This window comes from Panthera onca, chromosome B1 (assembly GCF_046562875.1).
Source record: "Panthera onca isolate mPanOnc1 chromosome B1, mPanOnc1 haplotype 2, whole genome shotgun sequence".
In the NCBI taxonomy this organism is placed as follows: Eukaryota; Metazoa; Chordata; class Mammalia; order Carnivora; family Felidae; genus Panthera; species Panthera onca.
Genome location: NC_138342.1, coordinates 186,754,980 through 186,772,951, shown reverse-complemented (window position 1 = coordinate 186,772,951; position 17,972 = coordinate 186,754,980). Strand labels below are relative to the sequence as shown.

The following is a 17,972-nucleotide window of genomic DNA, read 5'->3' as shown; positions in this document are numbered from 1 at the left end:
TTGTCCTCATTTTTATCAGAATGGGGGAATTAAGAGTGCTGCTATTTTCGCCATGCTACTGTGCACTATAAAATGAATGTTTTTAGAAGAGTCCTTTTTGCATTCACTCGGAATAAAGACTTATTTCCGTCCATAGCTGCTTCTGGAAGCTTCAGCTGTAATCGAAGCCCTGCAGATGCTCAGGTCGGCCCCGAGTCCCAGAAACAAAGCAGCAGAGGCCTGGGCGCTCCGCATGTTTGTGTTCATGTTTGCTTGGGTTGCTATTGTTTGTGGAAGGGCTGACATTAATGCAGTGAAAGAAATCTATTTTCTGTGACGCTAAATGTTTTCATTTGCCATGTAATCATATGTATAGTCCCTATTCCTGATGAATTGTGAAGCAAGCTGGTGAGGATGTCTGAATTCTCTGTACAGCAGGAAGGCGTAGTAATGCCAGTCCTGTACAAGGCAGGTTAACAGAAGCAAGTAGGATATTAATTTTTATAGTGATCTGTAATTTTCCTTAGTTTATTTTTCATATACCTCACTCTCACTTTTAAGAATAATTTATCCATAGTACTTATGGTTAATACATGTATCCAAAAATGAAAAAAATATATATAATCCATAATCCGTACATCAAAAACTATAAAAGGTGGGGTGCCTGGGTGGCTCAGTCGGTTAACTATCTGATTCTTCATTTTGGCTCAGGTCATAATCTCACAGTTCGGGAGTTCAAGTCCCACATCGGGCTCTGTGCTAACAGCGGGGAACCTGCTTGGGATTCTCTCCCTCCCCTCTCTCTTTCTAATTAAATAAAATAAACACATTAAAAAAAAACTACAAAATCAATTACTGCTGCTTTTCAGCTTTATGTTTCATGACTTGTTGACTCTAAATATTCTTACAGATATTGGTAATGGGGTTATAGACTAGGAGTTTCTGTATTATCTGCTCCAAAAATTTTAGGACAAAATATAAGCCCCGAGATAAGACAATTTGTTAAAATTTGTTGAATGGATTAGGTAAAAAGAAAAAAAGCTAAGTTGAATGGTTAGGAATTTTCTTCTCTGAAAATGAACATTTCAATGTGAAAGTGTTCTCACAGAGTTACTAACCCAGCAAGAGTTACATTACCAAACACTGAAGTATAATTCTTAATGGATGTTTCTTCCAGCTGACTCACCACCCTTGTGCTTACTTTAAAATCTTTCAGTCACTAATTCTGTGCCAATTAAATAAAAATTTTAAAAGAATTTGACAAACGTTAACAAAATAGCCATCTTCTCTAATTTTTCATAAATTCCTCATATCTACACATCTAGTCCTATAGAGTTGGATTCTTAAATTTGGAGAAGAGGAACAAAGGGTGGGGATAAGCGTACATTGTTATGTTATTTATGACAACAAATGGCCTTTAGAGTATCAACTACGTAGTCCTACATATCGAGTGGCAAATTTTGAAATGTTTCAACAAATACTTACTTGAAGATATTTCAAACAATGTTCAAATAACCATTTGCTTCATGTATTAGGACTTAATTTCACACTGACCTTGAGTCACTGAGGCATTTTAATGTGGCTTCTGAATCATCAGAGATGCAATTATGAAATAATTTAATTTTACTGCTAAGAATATGTTAATATGAATTATATGAAATTATTACACAGGAGTAATAATCTCTCCATATAGTTGTTTATATTAACAAGAATATTAAGTTCATAGACATTTACATTGGTCACATGTTTGGAATTTGCTGTACTTGCCAAATTTGAAAATAAATGGTAACAGTAAACAGTGATGATAATGCTTTAGAGATGTCCTTTAGATGCATAGGTTTTGACTTTCAGAATGTTTTTTTTAATTCTTTTTTTTAATATTTATTTTTGAGAGAGAGAGTGTAAGCAGGGGACGGGGCAGAGAGAGTGGGACATACAGAATTAGAATCAGGTTGCAGGCTCTGAGCTGTCAGCACAGAGTCCCATGTGGGGCTTGAACTCATGAACAGTGAGATCGTGACCTGAGCTAAAGTCAGATGCTTAACCAACTGAGCCACCCAGGTGCCCATCAGAATGCTTTTTTTAACTTTTTCATATTTAAGTAAGCGATCCTGCTCTGAATGGCCACAGTCCCTTCTACTGCATGTCATATTGCAATTCTCTGTTTGCATATTCATCTCTCCTCAAAGATACTCAGTATCTAGAGGATAAGGACTATCTTACTCATGCATGCTGTGTGAACATAGGGTGATTTTTTTAGGGGGAGGGTTGGAAAACAAGGTTTTTGTTTTGTTTTTAGTTTCTATCAAGATGTAATTGACATGTAACATTATATTAGTTTCAGGTGTACACCATACTGATCAATATATGTACATACTGCAAAATGATCATCATGATAAGTCTAGTTAACTTTCATTACCACACATCGTTACAATTTTTCTTGTGATGAGAATTTTTAAGATCTACTCTCTTAGCAACTTTCAGAACTACAATACGGTATTATTAACGACAGTTCCCACGCTACACAACTTTGAGTTTCATTGAATAATCCAGCTGTTGCCTATTTCTGTTTCACAGATGCCCCGGCCTCTATGCAACAAACCTGTACTGAACTCCTGTGGTACGACTGACAGCATATTAGGACAAGCAAAGGAAAATGAAATGAACAAAAATCCAGAGATACTTGTGGTTGATCTCCGGTCAGTGTCATCTAGTGAAAGAAAAAAAATACACAGACAATTAATTACAATGCAAGGAGATGAGTGCTGTTGGGGTCAGAGGGGATATAGAGAAAGAAGGAAGCAAGTGTGGAGATGAGGAGGTGACACACGAGTATAGTTCTAAAAAGTGACCCGGGGTTTGTTCGCACAGTGGGGAGAGAGCACATACAAGGTATGGATCAAGGAGAGACCCTCAGTGATGGGGACCGGAAGAAGTTCAATGGGTCTGGGTCGTAGAGTTTGTGGTTGGCACTGATAGGAGCAGATACTGGAAAGGAAGACTGAGTAGATGTAGAGTTTTGGTGCACACACCTTTGGACTATGCATGGCAAGATGCAGACAGAGAAAGCAGGAGAGAGATGAATAGTGTGTTGGGTGGACTGGAAGCAAAGGAGAGATGCAGAAAGAAAAACGTACTTTGAAGCTACTTATGAAACAGCTTCCTTCTATAGCACTAGGCAGTTTGCTAGGCTATCCATAAATATGATGCTATTTAACCCTTGCAACAGCCCCATGGGTTGGGTACCATTTTCCTTTACAGATGAGAAAAGTTTACTGGTGTTAAGTCACTTGCCCAAACGCGAGACAGGTAAATGGCACAATCAGGATTCAAACCCAGATGCATGTAACTCTGCAGTGTATGCATAGAGCCACTAAAATCCATGCCTTGTATGTACTTTTAAAAATGGATGCTACTGGGAATAACAAAGGAGATAAAAACCAAATGATCAGAGGGGATAAAAAACAAAAACAAAACAAAACGGGGAACTTGTACCTTGGCCATTCTCATTATGCAACTTGCGTTCCCTCCAGAGGCATGCTGGGAACGCCTGCCTTGGAGCACAGACACTCTGATCCACAGAGTTTGATAATGGTTGCAATAAGAGCATGATGTTGAGGTGATTACTATTACACTTGTTATGCTAATGCAATCTTTAAATGAAGGCAGCCAGTAGAAGCCTTTTTGTAAACTGTGCAGGTCGAATTTTACCAGAGCCCTAAAACCGCTGGAGGAAAAAACAAAACACTACAACAGTAGCACAGTGGCATATGCAAGTAGATTTAGGTCACCCGGAATATGTAATTTTGGGGCAAATTGCCTGATATCCTTGCTATTTTATGTACTCTATTGTTTGAATATCCATATTATTAGTTTGCTCTCCTTTGGCCTGTGAAATTGATCTTATGAATTTTCTTCTCAATCTATTTCAGTAGGTGTTCTAATTTACATTTAAAATATCTGGGCAGTGAAGTGATAGCCCTGAGAGACTCTATTACACTGATACTGGTGAGTATGAGCGTGTACACGTTGTGTCGGTTAATCTCTCAGGGAGGGGTAGGAGAGGGGCCCCAGAATAGATGGAGCGCTCTCAACCATGACATATTTAGCTATGTTTTCCTTCATCTGACTTGCCATTTCAATCCTTAAAAAGCAAGGCATCAAGTAAATGTTAAGTGCAGGGATTTATTTATTTAATTCTTGGCAACTGAAAAACATAGTTGGATTAAGCGTGTAGTCTTGAGCTACAAAGCTACTTACATCTATCATCGAACAGGGCTGATTTCGTGGTTGGGAGTCTCAATCCACATTTAATTAAACTTTGCTGTTTCAAATGAAAAGCTCAGGAACACACACACACACACACACACACACACACACACACGAACTGTTTGGGTTTAGTATAATGCTTCTGTGGCTGCCCGAATTAGATTGATTTCATTGCATCCTGACTGATCTATCTTAACAGGAAAAATCTAATTTGCTCCATTTTCGCCTGTGCCCCCCTGACGTGTTTTATTTGGGAAGAATTTGTAGAATTTGAGTTGTTGGAATACTTCTGAAGGCTCAATATTCAGATTTATATTATAGCCTTGTAAAATTCTAGCAATGATAAATAATGTGAGTAAATAAAATTTTGACCAAATTACAAGACCCAGAACATCTGATTTTATAGAGGATACTTGTAAAATACATAGAAAGCGATGTCAACATTAGTGCCTTTTATGAAGATCTGAAACTTCAGTAGGTTGAAGAGCTGAAGAACTGGGATGCCTGGGTGGCTCAGTCAGTTAAGCATTCGTCTCAGGTAATGATCTCACACTTTGTTGGATCGAACCCCACGTCTGGCTCTGTGCTAAAGGTGCAGAGCCTGCTTGGGATTCTCTGTCTCCTTGTCTCTCTGCTCCTCCCCTGCTCACGCTCTCTCTCAAATAAATAAACTTTTATTTTTTAATTTACAAAATTTAATGTTTATTTTTGGGAGAGGGAGAGAGAGAGAGAGAGAGAGAGAGAGAGCATGAGCAGGGGAGGGGCAGAGAGAGAGTGAGACAAAGAATCCCAAGCAGGCTCCACGCTCTGAGCTGTCAGCACAGAGCCCAATGTGGGGTTCAAACTCCCAAACCATGAGATCATGACCTGAGCCAAAGTCAAACGCTTAACCAACTGAGCCACCCAAGTGCCCCTTAAATAAATAAACTTAAAAAAAAAAGAGCTGAAGAATGTAAGAAAGATTTCAGTGAGTAAGTTACGTGTCCCTTATCCCCCATGTAAACACAAATGCATTATGGCTTATATTACATGAGAAGGGAGGGAAAGGAGGGAAATGTGGTTGGATATCAATAAATAGAATATCATATATTTTACAATCAGGGCATTATAGATTTTCTACTAATTTCCAATTATACAGCAGTGTTCTTCTGAGGATCTCAAAGAACTTTATATTAATTCATAAAATACAGTAGCCTATTAAAAGTAGACATTATGCTATTGTTACCATATGTCCTGCCTTAAAACAAGCAAGTATATATTAATTACCATTTATCATAAAGAACAAGCATAGGTTATTATTTCAATTTGCTCTTATATTTTTATGAAAATTAATATTTATAAATCTCTGCCTTCTATTATTTTCATAGTAATAGTCTATTATAAGATAAAATAACCTATTTCTTTATAATAAAAGATTGCAATTATAAATGCATACTTAAAAATTAAAAGTTGAAGCAGTCACTAATATTAGGAAACAAGAAAATAGTGTAATAATGTCCAAATTATTACCACATAACTGACAACGAAAAAATTAAATTACCAAAATTTTATGATCCTCACAAGAAAGAATTACGTTATTAGACAAATAGGCCATTTTGAATATTGTTTTTGTTAGTATTAATGTGAAAAGTACATGGTTTGCAAGATGAGAACTGATGTAGTCATATGAACCATTCCTTTGAGTTCAGTTCAGCCCAGAACCCATCCTAGAATTACATCATAAATCTAATTACCTAATCAGGTTTTTAAAAAACCCAAACAGTTTTTGTTCAAGTTGGTCTAATAATTAAGAGAAATTTTGACTGAATGCCTGAATTATGAAATAAATGCTCTATATCATCTAAGTTCAAAATGTATTTGCAAACCTTTCTCAATTACATTAATTATGCAAGTATTTTGCCTAGTATTAACAAACATTGAAAATTGCTCACTATCCATAAACAAATAAGTTGCCAGATTTGGACTGAGCATGTCCTGTGAGGCCAAAGTAGCCAGGTCAATACTTGAGAGATCATAAAGAGGCATTGCTTTGGGAACAAGGTCTAATCATATTAAGTTCTTAATCATAGACTGTAAAGATACTGCTTAGTCATGGTTTATATTTTGGCATTGCATATACATGACCTGGCTTGGTGCAAGGCTGTTGGGTCCCAGCAGGGAATATTTAGCCTATTCAAACAAGATACTGGCAGAGAGTTTAATAAAGAATCTATTTACAGAGGTGTGACTAGGGGTATGGGGACTCAGGACAGATGCGGAAGCATCCGGGCAATGGAAAAAAGCCATCACCACTCCTGGACTCAAAAGATCAGAGTAAGGGGGTTGTAAGTTGCACGGTGGGGGGGAGTGAGACTGAGCTGTGGCCTTTGGTATGGGAGCATAGCCCTCATCACCACTCAGTAGGGAAGGAACCAGGGGATAAATATCCTAATCTCACTGTGTCCTCTGCTAAACTGCACTAATTTCCCATTGGCTGAGCCTAATCAGAAAGAGGAGACCAAGAGAGACCAGTGACGGAAGCTTCTGAAGATCAGCTTCCTGAGGTACAAAACCACTGGAGAAGGGTGAGGACTGAGTCTAGATGGACAAACAGACAATAGCCGCACAGCAGAGTGAAGAAGGGTAATGACCAGTGCTATGCTGAGCCAAATATCTGTGATAATGATTCCAGCTTTATTTCAAATTTTTATATTTTGTTCATCATGTATTTTTGCACTCGTTTTGATGTTTTATCAAAATTAATGCTATTATAGTAACTTATCTTGAGCACTGGGTTTTTTAGCGACCCCTTAAATTTTGCACCCTAGCTATGGCCTTGCTCCCCTCTCCACCTAATGTCAGCCCAGGTGATTGGATGTTCTGCATTCTGCTTTTTAGTGGTCACTCTGAAGTGCACTGTGTGTTTTGTTATGTTTGTGAGTGTTTTACAACCTAAGTTCTGAAAAAAATGTGAGCAGACTTGATATATTTTATGACATAAAATCTGAGGAGTTCCCTTGTTTTGAAATAAGCAAGGTCGTGTCTACTAATAAACTTCCTCTGCAGGAAAGCTTCTTGTCTTTGATTCCGAATATGATCTGATTTCTAGAGATAAGCTGTACTTGAATGAAAGCTGCTATAATTAAATTATCAGTAGCAGTCTATTTTGTGGCTTGCCCAATAGATTTATTTGTTTAACTCTGAGACTAATATCTTTCTGTCCACTCCCTAGACTGTACGATTTATGAAGGCAAGGAGAGGGGTTTGTGGCATTGCTTTTGTTTTCGTTTTCCCTCACCGCTGCAGCCCTCAAAACTTGCAGCTATTAGGCAATCAATAAACATTGATTGACTAAAGTAAACGAGTTAATCAACAATCATAGTATAAGAACCATGGGTTTTAGATAACACATCTTGTTAACAAGGTTTAAGGAAAATAGGACAACAACCTCACTGGATGACCCAGGGTATTCTTTCATGATGTCGTCTGTGATGATTTAGAATCAGAATATTCAGCTTTAGGGGGGCGCCTGGGTGGTGTAGTCAGTGAGGCATCTGACTCTTGGTTTTGGTTCAGGTCACGATCCCAGGGCGGTGAGACCGAGCCCAGCATCAGGCTCTGCGCTGACAGCATGAAGCCTGCTTGGGATTCCCTCTCCCCACCCCACCCCCGATGCTCCCCTGCTCACGCTTGCTCTCTCTCACTCAAAATAAATAAACACTTTAAATGATTCTGACTACTTTAAAATTCCTAAATATCTAAAGCACTGACGTTTTGAATGTCAAAACAGTTTTATTATTTAGGACATTACATGCTCTTTATTACTTTTTAGTAAGGATGTTCACAATGAATGTGGCATGAATCTAGATGAGCTTAACTTTGGGAACTAGAAGTTGCTATGTCAGATGGTAATATTTGAGTATAGCTAAGGAAATACCTCTGTGGTACTGCAGTGGTGAGTAACACTTGCCTGATGATCTAATTAGCTCCATCAGCATTTCCCAAATGTGTTCTTGTGGGATGTTAATAGGTGATGTGTGGTCTGTATGTGTTTGTGTGCGTGTGTGGGGGGGGGGGGGGGCGGGGGGTGGTTATATGGCCAGACACTTCTAATAAATGCTGAGTTAAACAGATTCTTTATTTTATGTCTCCTCAGAGCCTAAGATGCTGTTTTGAATCTCCAAGAGGGAGATGTCACAGTGGCCAGTATATTTGATTACAAGACCCTTTTCTCTATAGTATTTCTCAGGGAAATCCTGGTGTGCCCAGTAGTAAGACTTTCAGTTCTGTATTAACTTCCTATGGCTGCTGTTAGCAAATGGCCACAAAACTAGTGGCTTAAAACAACACAAATTAATACAGCAATAGTTTTGGAGACTGTAATTCTGAAATGAGTTTTACAGGACTACCATCAAGGTGAGGGCAGGGCTGGGTCCTGGAGTCTTCAGGGAAGAATCCCTCTCCTTGCCTCCTGGGTTTGCAGGGGCTGCCTCATTCTTCGGCTCACATCACTGTAATTTCTGCTTCTGTTGTCACTTCTCCCTCTTTCCTGCAAAATCAGCAAAGACCGTCCTAGAATCACATTTAAATATGGCCCATTAATTTTATAATTGAACTCAAAATATGTGTTGAGCATCCACTCTGTGTATTACTTTCACTCATATCATGTGAAGTGTTCTTCTGATTAAATGCAGTCCCAGTCCCCAAATAATTTATCATTTAATTATAGACATAAACGTAGTTACCAGATATCCACATCCCAAGGAACAATTTGAATGGCCTAAAATAAGTCACAAAAGTGCTTGAGGATTCAGAGAGAGTAGATAAAACATTGAATTGGGGAATAATACTGGGGTTCACGAAGGAGGTGGGGGAATGGACCTTAAAGAATATATAGGTTGTAACCAGTTAAAATTTGAAGGAGAAGCTAGCAGAGGATGAAATATCAGTGCAAAATGAACATCACAGATCCTGATACACAGAGCATGAAAATATTCTGGTGAAGCGCATAAACTCAGTGTTTTGAAAGTGGGGCTAAGAGCCAAGTTGGATTGTAATGTTCGAGACATTTTTTCATGTTTTCAAAAGATTGAAAAAGCAGGTTGAAGACAGATGGTACACTTTCTTAATGTTTTGAATGAGGTAATTTTTCTTAACTTGGTAGGTAATTAATTTGGCCATTTATCATGTTTTTCAACAAATAATTCTAAGTACCTAATCCGTGTCTGACACTCTCTAGGCGCAGGCGGTAATGAAGCCACATCATCACCGAGAAGTGGTGAAATCGCGTAGAGTTTTAAAAGTACATGCTGGCCATGGAATAGAATGAATGGGGTATTATGTTGGTTTGCTAGAACTTCCATAGAAAAGCACCACAGACCAAGCAGCTTTAACAACAGAAATGTACTGTCATAGTTGTGGAGGCTACAAGTTGAAACCAGGATACTCCCTCTGAAGGTACTAGTGGAAGAACTGTTTCAGGCCTTTCTCTTGGTTGCTTATAGTTCCTTGGGTCTGGAATTACATTCCAGTCTCTTCAGGTACCATTCTCTCTGTGGGCCTATCTCCGTTTCTATGTCCAAATGTCCCCTTTTAGAAGGACAACATCATATATAATTAGGGCTCACCCTAATGGCCTCATTTTAACTTGATCAGCCTTAACCACCTCGTTTCCAAATAAGGTCACATTCACAGGTATGGGCTTAGAACTTCAGCATCTTTTGGGGGTGGAGACACAACTCACCCCATAACAAATGGGAAGTGGGCAAGTGAGGGTGGGAAATCCAGAATTGTTTTGTGCTTGAAGCAAAACAGGGGAATTTGCAGTACCCCCTTAATAAATAACAACAGCCTTAGTTAGGGTCCTAGCAGTGGGATGGGAAGAGGCACCAGCCGCAGTGTGGAGCCTGCCTGCTGTAGCACTATTTATAATGAATCTATTTTTAAAAACTTCCTAGTAAGCAACACAACCTCTCATTTAAAGTTCATCTGCTAAAGATGCAATAGAACTATAAATTTTCTGGAATCTGCAACTCTCCCATCCATTTCTCATCATGATTCTCTTTCTGCTATTGACCAAATAATGGAAATAATCAGCACTGTCTACACAGCATAGATATTTTTATTTATATTAAACTGAATACACTTTTTCTCCCCGAAATGCTAAACATTGCATTTTAAAGTGATTTTTTTTTCCTTTTCCTATAGGCTACATTTCTTACTTAATGTCTCAGCAAGTTGAAGATTTCAACATTGTTTTAAATTTGAATCAAATGTATATCTTTTTTTTTTAATGTAAGCAAATTGCAATCATCTGGTGGTAAATGTTGTCAAGAATCATGCAGTACTTAAGTCTTTTTCAAGAAACTTGTCATGCATAAAATCCTTGATGTATGAATTCCTGCAGCCCTGTCTTTCCTAATGAATGTTCTGAGAGGACTTCAAAAAGACAAATTAAAATCAGTTGTCCCTGACATGAATATCTAGAGAATATCAAGAGCTTTTTAATAAATTCATTTAAAGATGAATACACGCCAAAATGTTTTTATTCTCATTCTTAGAACTGATAGATTGTCAACATTCATTAATGTGGGTGAAAATAACATTATATTGCAAAATCATCAATGGAAAATAAATATTAAATTGAAATGTCACATATATTTTGATGACCAATAGTTCCACTCCCGCATATTAAAATTACACATGAATATTATGCGACCGGTTCCTGGTCACTGAGGAGTGTTCACTATTTCTCCTGAGAAATACATTACTACTTGCCCTCTCTCTTCACCACCTTCTGGCTCAAATCTCTATTTCTTTGCTTCTGAAATTGCCCAAGGTCACCTCCTAGGCAGCCAGCCAGTCTAAAAGAATCAAAGTAGCTGTTTTACAGGGTTTTGCTCATTGTTAGTTTAGCAAACTCTTTCCATGTTCCGTGTTTCCCTCTGACGCACATCTCAGAAGAATGAAACTGGCTCACAGTTGTGCATTTGTGTTCTCAGAAATTACTGTTCCTGCATAATTGCCTTATATTCAGAATGTTCTGACAAGAATCTTGTCTCTCTTACAATTAGGAGTGGTAGAATGTAGTTTGCCATCCCAATGCCAAGAACAAAACTCAAATCTCTTTAAGATTCCCAGCTGGCAAGCTATGAATTCTTATTGCAAACAAGAAAGATTTAAGGAGGTTTACAAAAGAAGTTGTAAGGAATTAGTCAGGGTTCCAGTATTTCTTGCCAAATCAAAGTGTTGTTGGGTTATAATTACTTCAATTAGAAACAGGTTATATTTTCCTTGAAATATATACAGATTTGTAATCCAAAGGAATATTGCTCTGTGCCCTTTCTCTTCTTTCTCTCTGTCTCTTGTCTCTCTCTCTCTCTCTCTCCTTATTTACAAATTTGGTGGGAGCTAAAAAACAATTTTGCCCCCTTCCGAATTTTGTCTGTGTCTGAGCCCTGGCCTACAACTGTTAATAACTCCCAGCCTTCTTGAAAAGGTGATAACAAGGCAGTCTTGACATTTAGTGCAAATTCATCCCCACTGCTGGGAAAACGACTAATGCCGGGGCCCGCTAATGGTGCATCAATAATCTTTGTGTCATAGGTGAAGACTAGTAAAATTAGCACTTAATGTGGGCAATTCTTTCTAGTCTCCCTAAGTAAATTTATGGAAGGAAGTGGATTAGTCTTTCTCTACTCTCAGCTCCTCTATTTTTAATGTATTCTTTCTTCCTTGAAGGCATCCTTCATTTTCATGGATTTCACATCAACCTCCTCCAGGTTGACTTTTAGCACTTCCGTAAGCTGGCCTACAGCACCTCAATTATCTGACCCCAATTTAACTTTCCAGCTCCATCTACTTCCTCTCCCTTTCTCCTCCTTCCTTCCTGCTTCCTTTGGTCTTGACACAGTGGAGTTCCTCTGCTCCCCACGCTGATGCTCTTTTACATTGCTGTGCTTGTTATTCTGATGACCTTCTTTAATTTCTCTATCAAAAAATGCATTCAGCTCGGTAGTTTTCTCCTTAATGGAGTCTTCACTTGAAATCCTCTTTCCTAAACCCTTAGTGAATTTTCCTTTTTAAAAAAAAAATTCACAAAGTACTTTATCTCTGTTCTAGCATTTAGCATATTTCATTAAAACTATGTAAGAATTCACCCAGAGTAGATGCTCACTAAATATATTTTTCCAGCTTTATTGAGATGTAATTGACATAAAACACGGTGTAATTTTAAGATGTATAATGTGTTGACTTGATATTTTATAAAATTACCACCATAGTATTAGCTAACAGCGCCACATCATGTAACTACCTTATGTTTGTAGTGAGGACATTTAAGACTTGACTCTCTTAGCAAGTTTCAAGTATTTAATACAGTGTTATTAACTATAAGCACCATGCTGGACACGAGGTGCCCAGAATGTATTCATCTTATTGGAAGTTTGTACTCGTTGACCTGCATCTCCCACTTATCCCCTCCATAGTCCCTGGTAACCATTATACTACTCCCCGGCTTTTTTGGATTCTACGTATCAGTGCTATTGTACGGTATTTGTCTTTCTCTCTGATATTTCACTTGGCATAATGCCCTCAAAGTTCATCCATGTTTTTCTCAGATGGCGGCATCTCCTTCTTTCTCACGGCTGAACGATATTCTATCGTGTATGCATTCCATACCTTCTTTATCTACTCATCCAGTGGACACTTAGGTTGTTTCCCTATCTTGGTTAATAATGCTGCAACGGAAGTGCAGATATCTCTTTGAGATCCTATTTGCATTTCCTTATACAGCTCAATAGCAAATAAAATAAAACAAAATAAAATAAAATAAAATCTGACTAAACAATGAGCAGAATACTTGAATACACATTTTTCCAAAGAAGATACACAAATGGTCAACAGGTACAGGAAAAGGTGCTGGATGTCACTTTATCATTAGGGAAATATAAATCAAAACCACAATGAGGTATCACCTCACCCTTGTCAGAATGGCTGTCATCGAAAATGACAAGGAATAACAAGTGGATGTGGAGAAGAGGGAACCCTCGTGCATTATTGGTACAAACGTAAACTGGTGCCGCTATTATACAAAACGGTATGGAGTTTCTTCAAAAAATTAAAAATAGAACTAACATATGATCCAGAAATCCCACTTCTGGGCTTTTATCCAAAGGCAATATTTCTTTAATTAATGAATGACTTATCTTTATTCTCAGCACTTTCTTCACCATATTGTCCCTGCATTAGAAGCGCCCTCCTCTCTAACACTCGGGAGCTATACATTTCTCCGGAGTAGAGTTTTTCCCTTTGCACCACAACCGCTCATTTACATGGTGTTTCCTCCCATCTCGACTAGATTGCAGACTCCTTGAGGTCACAGTCCCGTGTTATATTCTGAGTCTAACACTGTGCCTAGCACACAGTGGTCACCTAGGGAGTACTGGGTGCATGAATGGATAAACTCAAAGGGCAGGGTGTCCAGTCCCAGGATTTGTGACTACAATGACTATTTTTCCCATTGATGTCTGGCTGTATTTCTGATTTGTGTCACCCAATTTAACTTGTGGATATAGACTGTTTCCGATTTTACTTGTATTTGTTTCTTGCTTATAAATACTGTCTCTCCACTGAGCTGAGAACCCGTGGAGGTCTTACAGCTCACATCTCCCTGACAGAGAAGAATGGATTGCTATAGTGATGTGGGCTCTTAGGGACTTGGGATTCTCCTCTTTGCAGGAATTACCTCTAAAACAATTGCACTGGAGCTCATGGAGCCTCTCTAAAACATAATATGTGTTCAGTCAAGTGAAACTGTATTATGGAGAATATATGAAAATCCAGTGAAGGTGGTATAAAGTACTTTCAGAAAGGATCTCAGTAAAGATCCTCATAGCACATTATCCACAAGGTAATCATCAATTAGTCTGATCAGTATTAGATTTGGTTCATAGTCTACATTTTCCAGAAGTCTTCATGGAAAACTACAAATTTGGAGAATTTTTACTCTCTCATCCAAAGCACTGAACATTGGGTAAAGAATCTGTATCTGATCTAGAAAGCTATGATTGAGTTTCTCCATTTCACTGTGGAAAATATGCAGAAAGTTCAAACTGGAAAAATATTTTGTCTCAATTGTCTCGTGTTAATGAGAGAATGAAAGATACTTTTTACCTTGATGTACATTTACAGTTGACTCCAAAATACCACTTTCCTCAGTTGAGCTGATAAAACCAGATTTTCAATTACCTTTTTAAAAAAGATGCTCTAATTACTGGCAATTCAAGTGGTGTGAGTATTCAACTGTCTTGTTTGATTGTCATAGATATTTACTCCTTTTATCTAGGAGCATCCTTTATCATTTTTCATGCTCGCTTTTGTTTTCTGAGGGAACAATGAAGAAAATAATTCCTAGAGAATAAAGAATCAGAAACCACAAATTACCTGAAAGATTTAGGGATTTACACCCTTTGGAATCTAAACCTATGATGTTTTTGTAAGAGGAAAGCAAGTCTAGAAGCTATTCCAGTTTAAAAGAACCTGGTGTCAAAATGCTGAAGGGCTGTGGAATGTAACATTTGAGTTCGTTTGAGGCCTCTACACCTGCAATAATTACCAGCCCAGTGTAATGCCAAGCTCCAGCCGGAGAAAAAAATGAAATCAGTTCTATGATGAATTCTTCACAAAACTATCAAATTAACAGTTTCAGAACTTCACAACTTAATTTTCTGTCTAGGTTACATATGCATCATCCAGGTTCTGTACTTTTTTTTTTAATTTTTTTTTAACGTTTATTTATTTTCGAGACAGAGAGAGACAGAGCATGAATGGGGGGAGGACCAGAGAGAGAGGGAGACACAGAATCTGAAGCAGGCTCCAGGCTCTGCGCTGTCAGCACAGAGCCCGACGCAGGGCTTGAACTCACAGACCGAGAGATCGTGACCTGAGCGGAAGTCCGCCGCTCAACCGGCTGAGCCACCCAGGCGCCCCCAGGTTCTGTATTTTTTACTATAGTTTTAAAGTTTCATTTCTGGAGAAGAAAACAAGATTGCTGGTCAACTATATTAAATTTTAAAACAATACGTTAATTAACACAACTGCACTTCACATGGCTTATTATGTGGTGTGACCAATGGACAAAACATGATCATACATATCACAGGGACGTTTATCACTTACTATGTGATAAGCAACTGCTTTAAATGTTCTTCCTTATAAAGAAGATAGCAATGAATTCCTCACACAGTCTCTACAATGATGATGATGATATATTTAAAGGGCTTAGGATAAATGCTTAGCATATTTAGGCCATTTTATAAAACAGGTATGCTTTTATGAACTGAAAAGTTCCATTGCAGCAAAGCCACTGCCAAAGTGCCTCGTCAAATAATATGAATGACGAGGTCACCAGTTCTCCTGCATGTTAACATATTTTGTGATTATGTTTTTGGTGGGGAGTGGGGTGTTATTATACAAAAGTAAAGGAAAATGTAATAACTAATGGACTAGACAAGGAAGGATTTATAGTTCTTATTTAGAAGTCTGGAGTTGACTCAGGACAGGGTCAGCTTCTCATGAATGATATCAAGGACTTGGATTCCTTCTATCACACTGTTCTTAATCCTTGGTTGTGGCTTTCATCCTCATGATCACAAGATGGCTCCTATGCTTCCAGTATCACATCTGAACTCCAGACACAAAAAGGGCAAAGAGATAAAGATCCAAAAACCTTCTCCACACAGAGATATCGTTGTTTTTATTTGTATAGGTAGTCATTTCCCAGCAGATTTTCAATTCTATCTTTTCTTAAAAAAATACTCTTGTCACTTTTAATGTTTTTTTAAGAAATTACAAATAAGAAAAACAGCTTTCAGAAATAAACATATTCTAAACACCAGCCCGATTCGTTGCTTTTTACCAAAATTTAGCACCAGGAGATCATATCCCATCTTCTTCACAAATGTGGGAAAGTCTTCAGGGCTCAATCCCATGGTTGCAGCACTGGTCATTGGATGAAAGTACGCCTTTCTGCGTCTACCTTCCAAAAAAGCAGAATCCAGAACAAATTTCACATCTCCATCACCACAGAAGAGTGCCAAGGGTGTGGCACAGCTTTGGCCAACTTTTAGCTTTTCTAGCATGGCTGTTTCCTCAGCAAACCAAAGATCCCCACTCCCAACGCCTAACTGCTTGGCAAGATCATTTGAACATGAAGTGTCACCAGCCAATAGCTTTTTTTCTTCTTGTCTCTAAGAAATAAGTTCTTACTGTGTGCTCCTTTCAAATGCTGGATATGAGGCGTCATTTCTTCAATTGTTCTTCAACTGTAAACACCTCCGGGTGCCCCACGACCTCCGTGCGGATGGCCAGGGTGCCCATCTGGCTGCTGCTCCAGTGAGGCCCATACCTCAGCACCCACCATGCTGCTGTCCTGACCAGCAGAGAGAGACTGCACAATTGTATCTTATTAATGAAAACAAAAAACAAAAAACAAAAAACAAACAAAAAAACCATACGACACAGTGATTCAACACCAAGGGGACTGAGAGCTTTTAGATTTCATCGGGGCACATACCCATGCCTCTGGGTTGTCTGCGCTTCTGTGTGGATATGCTGACGTAATAATAAAGGAAGAAAGGGCACTGGATAGTCAGCCAACAGTGTCAGCTACACTAGGACTCAAACTACGTATTTTGCAGCTTGTACGAAGGCATGCCTAAGTACGATTTCAAAAGGCAAGCATATTTAAAATCTTTTCAATCAATTTTGCCTTTCATGAGGTACTTTAGACCATAGTCCAGCTTAGCAAAAAGCATTAGAATAGGGCTGGAGTCCTGATCTGGCCTTGGGTCTGTTACTAGTTTACTGCTTAGCTTGATGGAAATTACCAAGTTATTCTGCATACCCTGGTGCATCAACTGAGGGGGTGGAAAGAGATGATGTCTAATATCACTCTCAGGTCTTAACTTCTGTGGTTTTATGATTGTTGTATTTCTCTCTTGCTCTTTCCAAATATTACAATCCCAAAGCTTAATAATTTCTTGGAAAAACTGAGCTTTGATTAAAACAATCATCCAAAGGCTATTTGTTGCTCTTAGAACTATGCTAGGAGGCATGTAAGACAGAAAACAAGTTAAAAACATGTTCCCTGTTCTCTACTGATGAAACTGAGTGCGTATGAAGTGGCCATTATTCACTGTGTGTGCAGAAGTTCCGAGAAGAGACAGGTCAGTATGAAGAAGCTAGAGACGGCACCATGAATGAAATGGAATTGGAACTCCTCTCAGTGGCATTTGAAATGAAATGCGAAGTAGAACGGAAGGATTTGGCTATGTGGAGAAGATACAGAGGCATGTCTCAAATGAAGGGTGACAGCATTAACAGAGATGAGAAGGGAAGCTTACTGTTTTGGGGGCCAAGGAAAGAGCCTATCCCAACTGAGTGAGTGAGCCTATGTTGGTGACTGATAGACCACAGGTTGATCATAGAGTTTGCACACCTTCTTCCTTCAATTCTTATTCTTTTTTTTTAAGTTTATTTATTTATTTTGAGAGAGACAGAGACAGTACGAGTCGGGGAGGGGCACAGATCGGGAGAGACCGAGAATTCCAAGCAGGCTCTGTGCTGCCAGCTGCAGACCCTGATGCGGGGCTTGAACCCAGAAACAGGAGATCTTGACCTGAGCCAAAACCAAGAGTCCACTGCTTAACCCACTGAGCCACCCAGGCACCCCTGCAATTCTTACG

At 38.7% G+C, this 17,972-nt stretch overlaps 1 pseudogene; it reads right to left on the bottom strand.

Annotated features, from left to right (window-relative positions):
• Positions 1 to 16,054: 16,054 nt before the first annotated feature.
• On the bottom strand, positions 16,055 to 16,648 carry LOC132691569 (prolyl-tRNA synthetase associated domain-containing protein 1 pseudogene; annotated as a pseudogene).
• Between the last annotated feature and the right edge of the window lie 1,324 nt (positions 16,649 to 17,972).